At 39.5% G+C, this 14,884-nt stretch overlaps 2 long non-coding RNA genes across 2 annotated transcripts; one reads left to right on the forward strand and one right to left on the reverse strand.

The window, feature by feature from the left end:
* The first annotated feature begins 2,286 nt into the window (after positions 1-2,286).
* Positions 2,287-5,286, forward strand: LOC109199030 (uncharacterized). The gene is made up of 6 exons (XR_002059537.2): positions 2,287-2,386; positions 2,485-2,958; positions 3,655-3,803; positions 4,056-4,180; positions 4,286-4,407; positions 4,550-5,286. It is a non-coding gene; the product is annotated as an uncharacterized LOC109199030 (long non-coding RNA).
* A 3,779-nt stretch (positions 5,287-9,065) lies between these two features.
* Positions 9,066-10,992, reverse strand: LOC112846548 (uncharacterized). The gene is made up of 3 exons (XR_003219555.1): positions 10,626-10,992; positions 9,729-9,886; positions 9,066-9,234 (listed from the first exon to the last, which is right to left on the reverse strand). It is a non-coding gene; the product is annotated as an uncharacterized LOC112846548 (long non-coding RNA).
* Between the last annotated feature and the right edge of the window lie 3,892 nt (positions 10,993-14,884).

Below are 14,884 nucleotides of genomic sequence, written 5' to 3' on the forward strand. Positions count from 1 at the left end.
CTCTTTTTAGGGGTGTCTCTATAGGAGAGATATGTGCAGCGGCGAGCTGGGCTTCACCTTTGACCTTTGCAAGGTTTTACAGGTTGGATGTCACTGCACCATCTCTAGCCCACACTGTGTTAAGTGTGGGTCCCCACGAGACCTCCTAAGTTGGCAGTCAGTCGTTCAGATGGGCTTATCTGGCAATACAGGAGTCTGCATATCCCCATAGTGAGACACCGAAACGAATGTTTGAAAGAGAACTTGAGGTTACTCTATTCCGTAACCCCCGTTCTCTGATAACATGAGTGAGGTGTCTCACCAGATCACCCTCCTTGCACGAAGCGAGGAAGAGGTGAGCTTATCTTGAATGACGGGTGACGCTGCGTCACACCCTTTTATAGGGAGGAGGGTGGCCCCTCCCTGACGCAAGCGTCACGACTGCCAGCCAATGCTGGCTGGAGTAATGATATAGAGGCTTCTGAGGACAACACTGAGAGAGCGTTCCCCATAGTGAGACACCTCACTCATGTTATCAGAGAACGGGGTTACGGAATAGAGTAACCTCAAGTTACTGTTTAAACGATGTTAGGACAGAAATATTAGCTTCTGTCATGACTGATGAAGTTACTAGTTAATAAAGTTTCCAGTAAAGTGATTAATCGCAGCCACAGATTGACAGTAAATATCTCGATTAGCTTCAATGCATCTGTAATAAATATGTGCAAGTTTCAGTGCTTCGTTTAAACTGTATGATACTTATACTGACCCAGGGTCAGTGTAAAATACAATCCTAGCTGTGTGAACAAAGCCTGGCTCCTTTAATCCTGCATGACAAACCTCAGGATGCAGGTTATTATTACTCTTTCCTGCTGGCACACCTGTCACACCTGAGAGTCAGCTAGAAACTTACAGTGACGTGGACATCATGCAAAGACTGCCAGACTCTGTAATACTGTAAATGATCAGTGACTCAGGTTAACACTAAACTTTAAACAGTCCCTCTGTGTCTCTGTGTGTGCTGAACATCTAGAATCAGATTGAGTCAGGCTGCATCAGCTGAATGTGTTATATGTAAATATCAGTATTTTTTTAATTCAGGTGTGGGGAAAATACGTAAGATTACAGTGAAGAGATGTACCAGATTAATCCCTGGCCAAAGGTATCGTACTTAAATCAGACTACTGATCCAGCCACATCAGCCTTTTGTGAGGTCTGTTTAAAGTAGACTTAAAATGAACTGCAGGTTCCTGAGAGGTGGACTGTGAGCACAGAAACACATGTTCATACATACAGCTGCAGCAAGCTTACATTAATTTTAAATCGATTTGTTACTCTGATGTCTGTCTCTCTGTTAGTCCTCTGACAGACTGGTACCTGTCCAGGTGTGCTCTACCTATGACTACTGGGACAGGCTCTAATAGAAAGTTTCTATTATTCTCATTTAAGGTATTTAAGTGCTTATGCATATGCTTAGTTGTGACACTGTTATAGACTGTTCAGTGAAAGTTTCTAAAACTAGATGAACTTACTTCAGCATCAGCAGTTTGAGAAAACAACTCCCTTTACAGGTGCTGATAAGGCCAAGGGCACAAAACAGCATAACCATTGATTCGTTAGGTTTCATAACGAGACGCGTGAAGTGTGGTATGATCAGTTTGTAACTTCCTCCCTCTTTCTTGGAATGCAAAGAGGAGAGGGAGCACCACTTCTGTGGCAGAGCTGACATGACTGTGAACTTAGATGTTTGATGTGTGTTGGCTCTCCTGCGCGCAGTAATAAATAGCTTGATCACAGCAGATTTTATTTACAAAATTCCACAACACCCCCCCACCCTCCCACTGTGAACCTGAATTGAATATTCAGAAGAAAAAGAATGGATAGACTGACATTTGTTTAAATACTTCTAGAAATCTGAGCTGTTGGTGTGTCCTTGGATTGTGTGGTAATAATATTAGAGCTGGCAATCTTTCCTACTGAATCTCTACTATGAGTCATGTTACCTGAGATTAATTCTATGTTTACCTGACAGCCTGGACAAATGTGCTGTGTGAAGGATGTAAATGAAATCAGATCTTAACTGCTTACATTTAAGGAACCTGTTCATATTTAATTGTAATATGAACCAATGATTTTCTGATTGCTGATTCCAAGAGAGTCTTTGTGGAAATCCTGTTTGGCTTTTTGTCATTTTAATTCTCTTTTCCGTTTGCCAGAACAGTTCTCCACAGTCACTGTGCACATGGGTCGGTGGGACCAAGAAGCACTCTGCTAATGTGTGGACTCTGACCAGCAACATCTAGCAAGACCCAAGCAGCGTTTTCTGTCTCCCAGCTGGAGTTTTTTGTTTGTGACGGGAGAGTCAGATTTTTGTTGAGGCTGGAGGAACAGCCTCACACTTGCAGAGGTAAGTCAGTTTGTAGAGATCCCTCCCACCCTGGCTTTTATGTGGCAGATTTCATATCTGAAACAGTAATATTTCAGTGACTGCTGCTTATATCACAGGTTAATACATGCTACTGATCCCTGATGGGAGAATCTTCACCTCTGCCAACAAAGAAGCCTGGTGGATATTTGTTTACAGACTGATGATGGGACATCATGCTCTGCATGTTCAAAGTTTTTCTCTTGCTTATTATTGATACACAGTAATGTGAAGTATGCTTATATCTAGTATAACTGGACCAACCTGGTGCTCTTCATTTATGGAGGCTGTTGAGTCTGAATGTTGGATGTTGTGTATCTCATGTTCTCTGGGCTTTGTTGTCCTCAGTCTTTTTGCAGGATCAGAAAACAAAACCAGGAGGCCTGTAAATGTTTCTTCTCCAACTGGATGATGATAAGACTGTGACACGGGATGCCACCTTTAGTCTTGTGATGAAGCAAAGCTCAGGAAGAAGTGTGATTAAATGGTACCCACATGTGTGCTGCTGAGAAGGATGTACAGGGGCACCTGCAGCCAAATCCAAGCCTCTTCAGGTTAGTTGTAGTTGCAGAATGCTTTAGGACTGAGACAGCTGAGGCATCAAATGTTTGATTAAACGGATGAAAAAGAGAAGTTTCTTCCCTATAATTATCACTTTTTAAAATCTGTAGCAACTTCAGGTCTGTCAGCGTGCTGAGGTCACAGAAACAAGAAAAGCAGCTTCAGACTTCAGAGTGTTGTTTACAGTTTTCTGTCATCATGATCTCCCCTGAAGTTTATCAAGCATTAAGTCCACAATACTGTAATGATGATTCTGACTTTGGTCATGGTTGCATAATATTTTAATAATATACAATTATTTTTTGTAATTCATATTTTTTATGTTAATCAAAACTTTACTTTGTGAAATTTGTATTTGAGAATGAAGAATGTGACAATATATTTTGGTTCAATATTTAATTCATTCAGATGCAATTGTTAAATGAAAGAAAAAGAAAAATATATTCTAATTTAGCAAACTAATTTATCAAATATATATATATATTACTTTTAATACATTAATTTCACACCTGTATTGAAAATACCATATTGTATTCATACAGAATCAGTATGGTATCATTGTCTGTCTGTTCACTGATTGCTGAAACTAAGAGTTACTTTGATCTGTTTAGATCTAAAGTATCCAAAGTTGAGCTCTAATGTTTCTTCACCCTTGTGTGTGTGATATCTGATTTCCTACATGCTGGCAGAGCAGAGCGGCAGTTTGTGCTCACAGATGGAGACGGTGGTGTTTCCTCAGAAGAACTAGCAGAGTCACAAAGGACACGAGTCCATCTCACCACCTTGACTTGCTGACTGATGCTCGTCTGCACTGCACAGAGGAAATCAACTAACCGAGGTTTGTCCAGTGCAGTGTTATGAAATGTATATTTGTTTTATGCTTACAGATATGTTTTTCTTGACAGAGGCTCTGCAGAGGTTAGACAAAGCAGAGAAAATATGTGCTTTACATTTTACTGTGATTTACTGGGATATTTGTTGCCTGATGTTTAGCAGGAATGGAGAAATGGAATCAAAGGGAGATGTTTTTGATGTTTTTGTAATGATGTAAGTAAACCTTCAATATTATTTATTTGCTTGGTTATATTAGGAGTGTTTCTGAGTGAGGGAGAGAGGAGTCATCATCCAGGTGAAGTGACGTGGATCAGTGGATACACTTGTCTCCCCTTTAAAGGAGATACTCTTAGAGAGAGACGATCCGAGTCATCCTTAAATGTTAGTGCTTTCAAATACACAAACATTTTTAAAGGACAAAAACGAACATCCAACTTTGACTGTAACACAAAATAAATCTTTGCATGTGTGTTTTCAAACTCTCAGATGGGCAGGATATCAGTCTTGGACTGTCTAACCTGCCGGAGCAGCACTGAATAACCACCACACATGAGCATGTTCCTGCAACATTCAGCATCTGATCTGCCATCTGTGTGCTTCTGCTTTTGGTAAGTAGAGTTACCTAACTACAGTAACTCTAAACACATGCCATCCATTTCTAACGGCCTGGTTACTTCCTGTCAGTTATTTTAGAAACCATGTGGTCACCTGACCTAACACTGTTTCTTCTTCTTCCCCTTAATGTTGAAGTGTCAAATGTCAACCAGCTGGAGAGGAAACTACACCAGTGTACTGGGATGTTTCATCAATACGTGCCAGACGCTGTTCCTTCATGGTGACATCACCAGAGACAGCCCTGCCCACCTCAGGACCTCGCCATTGATCATGATGATTATAATGATGACAGCGAGCGGAACTAAGACTGTAAAAATCCATGACCAGAATGTTTAGATGCTTTCTAATTGTTAATGAATACTGAGAGCCTCTTTCTGTGTTTTGTCTGTTTTGGTTTTTTTACCTCATTTGTTACTAGCAAAGTTCAACAAACTCACACAGTTTACATTCTGTATGTTTCCATCTTTACCAGCCACACTCTTAACTGCAATTAAGAAAACAAACCGTAGAAATCGTTTCTTTTCTCTTTTGTAATTGATGATAATTCAGTGAATATACTGCGCTGCTTCCTTTTGTTTCGTCTCACATTGCTTTAAGTTTTTCAGTGTTCAGTTATTTTTTACTGTTGTTTGAATTCTCTGTATGTTTGACCCTGTAGACTGTTTAATGGACTGCTTGTCTTCCTGTTTGTAACCACCGCCTGTTTTTGACTAAAGATTTGGATTTCTGACTTTAACACAGCCTCTGCGTGTCCTCCCTTTGTGTCCTCTTCCTCTGTGAATGTGTTGCATGTGTCACAGATTCATTTATTAACAGCTTTCCCACAGTCAGTTGCATCAGCATTCATTCACAGCACATTGCAGAAGGATTCAGATCAATACAGTGATCTTATAGTCAGAATTATCCTGACAGACTCCCACTGTAAATTATCTTTCATCAGGTCAATTTTAAAGTTCAGTATTTCAAAGCAGGCGTTATGAAGACTCATACTGGCATTAGGACTGTAACAATATGTACTTACAAAGTCAAAGTTTTTTAATTATGCTAGAATATTGGAAGACAATCAACTTTTAGTGTTTTCTGCATATTAATTATACTGAAATAGAGATGGTGACCATAACTGTACAGAAGCACTAAACAACTGACAATGTAATAAACATTATTGGCCTGAGCCGTCATGCACAGTGAGGCTGATCCTGTGCTGTGAGAGTCTGACAAGCATGTTTCTGGTCAGTTTGGAAGAAATAACATCACAATGTTGATCTTTTTTTAATATTCCTTCTCTTTTACAACATAAACTGTGATCAAAGCTACTTATGTTCACAGCATGTAATAATACTGACAGTCCAGGGCATTGTGGTCTGTTGATCTAGGGTTAGGGTTAGCAATTCAGACATATGTAATCAATATTACTCTTGCTGGAACAAACGCTTAGGAATTTGTATTATAATTCATGAAATATTCATATTCAGTATCAGTCATTTTATATTATAACCATGTATCCACCCAGGCTCATGGTGGGGCAGGGCTCTGTCCTGGGATGCTTGAGTGAAAGGTAATGTACACCCTGACCAGGTATCCAGTCTGTCACAGTTGTTTTCAATATTTGGTTCAAAAATATGAGTGAAAACAAAAATCCAACTAGGATTCTTGCATATGATGAATGAAGTCTGTCTTTGACTGTATTGTCCAGCTGATCCATCAAACCCCTAGCAGGTGAACCTTATTCATGACATAACACAGTAACAATGTAAAAAATTAAACAGCAACAGTCTAAATTTAAAGTGCATTCTAAACTCCTCTTCAATAAATTATATGGATGTGCAGAGAGTCATTCAGGACTGTAAAACGTGAACTACAGAACCCAGAGTCTTCACCATTAAATCTCTGGTTGCTTCATTTTTCTATCCTATATCAGATACTTTAAAGGTTTTAGTAAAGTTGCATTCTCATGGTGAGGCAAAGTGTTTTATGTGTGTGCATGTGTGTCATGAACGGCTATAAAAGCCCTTTAATTACAGAACAAAACGGGGTTTGAGTTCGAGTTACTGCAGACTGTCGCTACTTCTAAACGGAACGCAGCCTTCCTACGGCGGACAGCTAATAACAGGAATCGGACGCGCGGTCCACCCTAGTCCACAGCAACCACCATAGCAACAGCCTAGCATGTCTTTAAAAACATATTCTGTCTTCATAACTATCAAAAACGTGAAATGATTTGCAAAGCGTGAAAGTGTTGCAGAGAGCTATGGCGGTATCTTTGGAAGCTGTTTACATAGCTAATAATATACGATGTAACCATGGAAACAGTCAGTCACGTGAGCTAGCGGTGCATGTTTACTACAGTGAATAAGGTGATTGTGTGCATAGCGTCCACACGCTGCAGAGGGTAAAGACATTACTTCAATATTGTTTTATATTTATATATATTTGCCTTCTGTTGACCATCACCTCAGGTTCACCATTACAGTTTCAGCATACAAATGCACACTGTCTAAATATGAACACGTTCAAAAAACTCATGTCTCAGAAATAAGCACAGCTGTTCATGTTTGTCATTATAGTTTTATTTGTAAGAAAATTGTGAACTTCATATTGTGTATCAAATCAAAGAACATTTGACAAGTCTGAGTCATTCCTTTGCACTATGAGAGCTGGAATAAATATATATCCTGACAATTACAGTTGAAACAGTAGAGACAGGTAGAAATGGGCTCAGATTAATCTTTGCTTAGTCAGATACGTCCTGTGTTCAGTCCATCATATTAAAAAACAAACAATAGCACGATCCGTGTGATTTTGCATCCATTTCCAAATCGTAGTCAAGCAGCCCAGTCTACGTTCACACTGCAGGCGAAAGCGCATCAAATCCGATTTTTTTGACCCTATGCGACCCATATCCGATCATGGTATGACAGTGTGAACGGCACAAATCCGATATTTTCAAATCCGATCTTGGTCACTTTCGTATGTGGTACTGAATCCGATACGTATCCGATGTTTTAGAAAGCGACTGCTGTTTGAACGGTCATGTTGCATTAAATCCGTCTTTTACGTCACTGACACGAGACAGACGCCAATTATCAGCGCCGGAGAAGCGCCCGAGAAGACATCGCGAACGCTTCCTGGCCATCCAGTGTAGATGTTAGTGACAACGTGAACATTTTATTTGTACTGTATAATCTGCAGATTCTGACAGAAATCTGCAACTATCCTTTGAAGCACCGCTCCTCTAAAACAGCAAAAAGGATCATTATTAGGTCATCTACATTATTATGTAAATAACAAAATAACTTAAAGCAAAAATCTGGAAACATAAAGTCCGAAATCTTTATATTAAGGGCAATCAGTCAAACAATACTGTTTGGTCTGGGTCTAAACAGAGCGAGTTGTGTGTGACATCTTCTTTTGCGCATGCGGCCGCTTTGAGCGTTCACACTGGAGAGCGTTTGATGTCGCATTTTATTTGTAGTGTGAACAAGCAGACAAAAAAATCGGATTTGATCAAAAAATCGGAATTGAGCATTAAGACCTGCAGTGTGAACGTAGCCTAATGTAGACGTGTACAGTGTAGTGTAAGCATTAAAAGACCATAAAGGAAACACTAACATTTATGTGAAACTAATTGTAATAAAAAATGAACAGGTGCTTTATAGATTTAAAAAGAAAGAATCTGAAAACAACACTTTTTTGGTCTAAGTGGTCAAAGTAGAAAACAGAACTGATGTTCAAGAACAAACCGTAGCTGCACTAATATTACACATCTCCATTGTTGTGGTGAACAATGTTGCTTTTAAAACCACATGCAGTGTGTGACAATGACTGTCCACTGAGATCATGAACGCCACTTCGCTGAAGCATTCTTCTCCTTCTTCTTCTTTTTGCCATCAGAATGGAAGCAGACAGAGCACGAGCTGCTTTGATCTACTGAAAGGAAAAAGCAGAACATCTGAGCTGAAACCATTAAGATAGAAACAATCGTTCAATGCAGTGTCTCACGTAGCTTAGCCTGTTACAACTGTTGATACAAGCTCAGTACAGTTAACACAGTGTCAGGGAACTCCAGTGTGGGAACTAGCGGCTTTAGGTTTGTAGTCATTTAACTTTCATCCATCCATTTAATTCAGGAGGAAGAAATGTCAGGTTGGTGCAGGCTGGCATTTGCTCCCATGCTGTCTTTAACTAAATGACTTGGTTCACTTTATGGCTGGGCTGTATGTGGGGTTATATCATGTTATTTGGGCAGGAGTACCCGTCCCCTGTTAGGCTTAGAAAGTTTCTCCAAGGGTTTCTCCATAAGCAGAGCTTCTAACTGTTATAGCTTTTAGCACATCTGTAGCTGTGCAGGCTGACAGGTTTTTGATGGCTCTTTTTACCCCACACTGGTTGTGAGTGTGTAAATAGCCCCACTAGTTCTTTTGGGTTGCAGTTTACTTGGGAGGAAGGGGGGGGGGTCTGCCAGGACTAGATGAATAACAATTATCTGGGATACATAAATTTCATAATGCATGCAGACATCTCTATCAATTAAACCTGGTCTGAGTGCTGCCATTGTTTACATTCAGTTATTTCTCTTAGAAATGTTGGATCTAAATAATGAATGTGTTACAGTTAAACTGAACTGGTCAGTGTAAATGGCTCAAAGAGCTTTTCTCTTTGTGCTGAATATCAACACTGTGACTTCTTAGGCTGTAAGCTTTACTTCAGCACAGTTGTAGAAGCCGTCACTCCAAATGTCTTTTGATAACAAGAAAAAAATACCTTTTCAGTCCACGGCCAGAAGTTCTTCTCCAAACATCTTCTGCCATCAGCTTTGTCTGCTGGTTTGAAGACAATAAACCACAAAAAGATGATTTAGTCACTTTGTCTGCATCATGCAGCTCGAATGTGTCGTGCAACGATGTTGAATAGCCGCTGTTATCCCTCTGCTGTGTCTGTAGGATTGTACTGTACAGCATCTCATTGATATGTGAGGAATGCTCACATATCAAGCGCTTTGGGTGCCTTGAACAGCCCTATATAAATCCAATCCATTAATGCTAATGTAACACGATAACAGACGTCTGGTCTTACATCATTAAAATATAAAGGGCAGGAGATATTTAGATATTTTTATATTTATATTTATATTTTATAGCTGACAGATATTACTAAATAGATAGAATTTACTAAATAGCTGGATGAACATGAAAAATATGTCCATAATCACAAATGACCATGAGAGCCAGTAGAATTAATTCAACTGGACACTCAAAAGACGTCCTTAAATGCTCTTTAAGTGGCAGAACAAACAAACAAACAGTTAATCGCTTACTTGAGATGAAATCTGCTCAGCTACTTTGAAAACAGCTTCTAACTGGTTCCTCCTTTAACAGGATGACTTCTCAGGGGCAAGGCCATCATGCAGTCCAGCAACCTTTATGGTTCTGCTTTGATTCACCAGGAACTATTAGGGAAACCTTTCAGCGCCTCCTGTGAAAGACACAGGCATAAACACAAACATTTATTAACATGTTCCACAGTGTTCCAGTTTGATTTTCTCATCCTGTGGACAACAACGTACAGAGATGCAGGTATATTGTTAACTTTTGTAAGGTTTCTTTACTGAACACATCCAGCTGCAGCTCCACTGTGATCCTGAACTGGATAAGCACTTAAGAAAATGTGTCAATAAATGGACAAACATCAACTTACTATATTTATCCAAACAGACTGGACCAATAATGCTTCACTGAGTTAGAGACTTTAACAGACTCTTCTATGTAAGAATGTCTCGTGATAGACCTGCAAACTTGACAACAAAGGTTTTTCAGACTACATGTGGCTGTCCTCTATGTCAGCTAACACATTTACATTCATGTCACACTTATTTCTGCTTTCCCATTTTTATCATTATTACTTACATTTTGATTAGATACCTTGAGTTTGTAAATGATCAGATTACATAATTGGAATACAATGTATCCAATTCAAGGTCGCGGGAGGATGAAGCCTATCCCAGCTGATACAGGACAAACACAGGCTGCCAGTTATCGCAGGGCTAAGACAATACGTGTAAAAGAAAATCCACTTAAATGTTTGATATTTCTAATAATAATCATAATTATGACTATTAATTAAAATATTATTTAAAGGTTTCTTTATAAATACATTTCGTTTTTTTTTTTTTATAACCCCTAGAATATAAACCTGAGCTGTTTCAGATTCTGACCTCTGACCTCAGTGACCAGGCTGTGTCCTCACTACAGCTCCCTCTTCACACTGACAAATGAAACTTCTGTGGAAGAAAAATCTGGAATTTTTTTATTTCCAATCCACTTAAACTATTAAGGATTAAGCAACAGTGCTCATCTTTGCTCTTCTGAAATCTGTGTTAAACAACAACAAACATAAATTAGTAACAAAAATACAGCTGAGTAGAAGCTTTACACACCACCAGCAGCCATAATGCTAAATTTTAATCTTCAAATGTTTCAGAGCCGTCTTCAACTTGCTTTTAACACAGAAAAGTACCACAGTCAATGCAGCCTGACTTAATCCTAGATGTTCAGCACACACAGAGACACAGAGGGACTGTTTAAAGTTTAGTGTTAACCTGGGTCACTGATCATTTACAGTATTACAGAGTCTGGCAGTCTTTGCATGATGTCCACGTCACTGTAAGTTTCTAGCTGACTCTCAGGTGTGACAGGTGTGCCAGCAGGAAAGAGTAATAATAACCTGCATCCTGAGGTTTGTCATGCAGGATTAAAGGAGCCAGGCTTTGTTCACACAGCTAGGATTGTATTTTACACTGACCCTGGGTCAGTATAAGTATCATACAGTTTAAACGAAGCACTGAAACTTGCACATATTTATTACAGATGCATTGAAGCTAATCGAGATATTTACTGTCAATCTGTGGCTGCGATTAATCACTTTACTGGAAACTTTATTAACTAGTAACTTCATCAGTCATGACAGAAGCTAATATTTCTGTCCTAACATCCTTTAAACAGTAACAGCTTTACTACAATAACGTTTACACCGTAACTTTAAGCTAGCACCATAAAGACGGTAAAACACGTAATAATATCTACAAATGCATCTTAAAGCTGTTATATTAGCACTCGCTGTATTACTAACATAACCACATTAACATTATTGACACTCGCTGATTTTTAATAGTCATTTTATAAATGCCGTCCGGTTAAATGGCCTTACCTGTAAACACTGCTGTATCCACCGGATTCCAGCCAGAGTGGATTCTGGAGTCTTCCCACGCTCCAGTTAGTGATCCTCCATCTGGATGGATGAGAACAACCTTCTGAACAATCTAGCAGGTGGAGATGGCCCATATCTATGGGACTGATTTCTGCTAATAACGCCTGATGGACTGAACATCCGAAGCGGGTAATGGCCTATAATTAATTTATCTGCTGTATCTGATGTTTCTCAGGTAGTTGTTTACATTATATAATATATTGTGTTCAGTACACGTCACTACAATGTGATTTCGGAAATATATAAATATACGGACAACAAGCTCTTCCGCGGCAATCTCTTGTCGTCAATAAACAACGTTTAGGGAGCGCTATAGTATTCAATAGGAGGACCCTGCACGTCAATTCTCGACGCGAGGGGGGTACCCTGCGCGTCTATAAGTGAAGCAGAGGGAGCCTGACCATGCGTCACACATTTGACGAGTTGGGAGTGAGAACGTGTTGCACACAGAGTTCCAGTAGCAGACACATCTCTACATCAACTGTTCAGAGGAGAAATCAGGCCTTAAAAGCTGCTAAGAAACCACTACTAAGGAAAAGCAACAAGAGGAAGAGATTTTTAGGGGCCAAGAAACAAAAGGAATGAATAGACCAGTGGAAATCTGTACTTTGGTCTGATGAGTCCAAATTTCAAATCTTTGGTCCAACCCGCCGTGTCTTTGTTCGACGCAGAAAAGGTAAACGGATCTCTATATGCATGATTCCCACCGTGAAGCATGGAGGACGAGGTGTGATGGTGTGAGGGAGCTTTGCTAGTGACACTTTGGGGATTTATTCAAAATGTATTTATTCAAAAAGGCACACTGAACCAGTGTGCCTTTTTGGTTTGCTACATAATTCTATATGTGTTCATTCATAGTTTTGATGCCTTCAGTGAGAATCTACAATGTAAATGAAAATGAAGAAAAACCATTCAAATACAAGTTGTGTCCAAACTTGGACTGGTAGTGTATACACACAATATCACAAAGTAAAAAGCTACCCAAACTTCTATTTAAAATATCATTGCCATAGTTATTTGTTCGTTTTAAAAATAAACAGGTAGCTCAAAAAGAGACATGCCTGTGAAAAGATGCATCCTACTGAATCACTTAACACTTAACACCACTTACTGGGATAAAATGGAGAACAAACAGGAGTAAGAAGACTGTCAGCTAATACCAAAGCTTTAGGGTCTGTTTGTGCTCATTGTATTTATTTAATATTAAAGTTTGCATGTAAAGATTTGTTATAATGAACCAAGTTAAATAACATTTTAGCCTTAATTTATTGTGGTTTCATTTATTTTAGAAATTATTAAATAAGGTTAATGTACATATTTTTGTTTATATTTTCATTTTTATGTACCACAAATTGACATTTCTTGGAAATGTCAATGTCTGAAGTGTATAAAGTGTACTTCTGCAATGCAGCTTTATAGTGACAAACAAAGATGCAAGAATAGTGACAATTATTTGAAGTGTGAACGTGTCAGTAGTTTCAGTTTATTCTTTTTATAAATTCAGAAGTAGCAGCACATTTCATAAATATTTTGTGCAGCCATGAGACTATTCTGATACTGAAAATGGACAAGCTGTAGATAAAAATTCCCCTCTCACCATATGGGCGATCTTTAACCTTAAAGCAAGTCCTTTATCAGAGCCCTGGGAGCTCGATTATCCTGCCGAGTTTCTTAGCTATTCCTAGGACTGCTCATGCAGCCCTCCAGTTCAACCACATTTAACCACTGTGGGCTCCACCATGTCTCCATGCCAAAATGAATGCATGGATACGGCATGAAAATGTAGGGCAGATAAGCTCCAGTGGCTACACAATGGGCTGTGCCACTGGAGCCCATCTGTGCCCACTGGGCTCAAATGGGCTCGACATGCCTAAATGAACTGTGTTGCTCCCATTTGATTATCCATCCATCCACCCATATATCCACTTCAGGAACAGGTCTCGGGTGAAGCAGCATAAGCTAAGCTTAGATCTCCCCTTCCTCAACCATCTCATTCAATTTATCGGGGAAATGTTGAGCTGTTCCCAGACCAGCTGAGAGATGTGTTCTCCCCTGTGTGTCCTCAACCACCGGGCTTCCTCTCAGTAGGACATGCAACACCTCAACCAGGAGGCACCCAGGAGCCATGTGACTCTCTGATTAGACATGTGCATTAGAATTAGTTGAAGTGTACCCTATGAGTGTATACTATGCTTGTAATTTGAATATTGCTCAAAACAATTAAAGAAAAACTCTTTAATTAAATACCTTCAAGCCAGTGAAACTTGTGGGATACTCTTCTGGTAAAGGAGGTCTTGTTAACCAGTTTCAGATGCTTTGCTCTTACTGAAATTAACAACAGGTAGGTGCAACAATAACACAAACCCCAAAACAGGAATGATTTTACAGGTGGACCACACTGACATTTTTTCCTTCCTCACCTTTTCTGACTATTTTGTACTTGTTTCACATTTGGCTAGGGTCAGTGTCTGGCAGCATGACTAGATACCTGAACCCTACAGAGGTTGCACTGATAGTCCAACTCCTTCAGGATGGCACATTAATTTGTGCCATTGTCAGAAGGTTTGCTGTGTCTGCTGGACAGGGCCTTAAAAGGTCCTGAACCCATCAACATGTTCCTTCCTCTTGATGGAAGAAGGAACATGGTGAACACTGCCAGAGCTACAAAATGATCTCCAGCAGGCCAAACAATCACAAGCAGATTTTATGAATGTATCCCAGCGGCCCAATGTCATCTAATGGGGCCTGTGCTCACTGGCCAGCACCGTGGAACCTGATTCACGTTTACTGTTTGCCCCATCTTCCTCTCTTCACCCCCAATTGAGCGAGCCAGAGGTCATCGCTTCCCTGAGCCTGGTTCTGCTTGAGGTTCTTCCTGTTAAAAGGGAGTTTTTTGCTTGCTTGGGGGGGATTATCTGATGGGGTTTTCTCTGTACTGTCGGGTCTTTACTTTACAATATAAAGCATGTTGAAACAACTGTTTTTGCCATTTTGCATTACATTAAGAAATTTAATTGAAATATAATTCAAGTGAATTGAATTGAAATTGCCATTGAATACCAGAACTGTCACTTATAATAACGTTGAATAAAGTAGAATCTAATCTCATCTCATCTCATCTAGCTCAACAATAACTGCCAGGCTTTTAAAACAACTCTCTTAAACCCTTCAGGTCACTGTCACAATGCATTTCTATTATGGTGCCAG

The sequence above is a fragment of the Oreochromis niloticus genome, linkage group LG3, assembly GCF_001858045.2.
Source record: "Oreochromis niloticus isolate F11D_XX linkage group LG3, O_niloticus_UMD_NMBU, whole genome shotgun sequence".
NCBI classification, from domain to species: Eukaryota; Metazoa; Chordata; class Actinopteri; order Cichliformes; family Cichlidae; genus Oreochromis; species Oreochromis niloticus.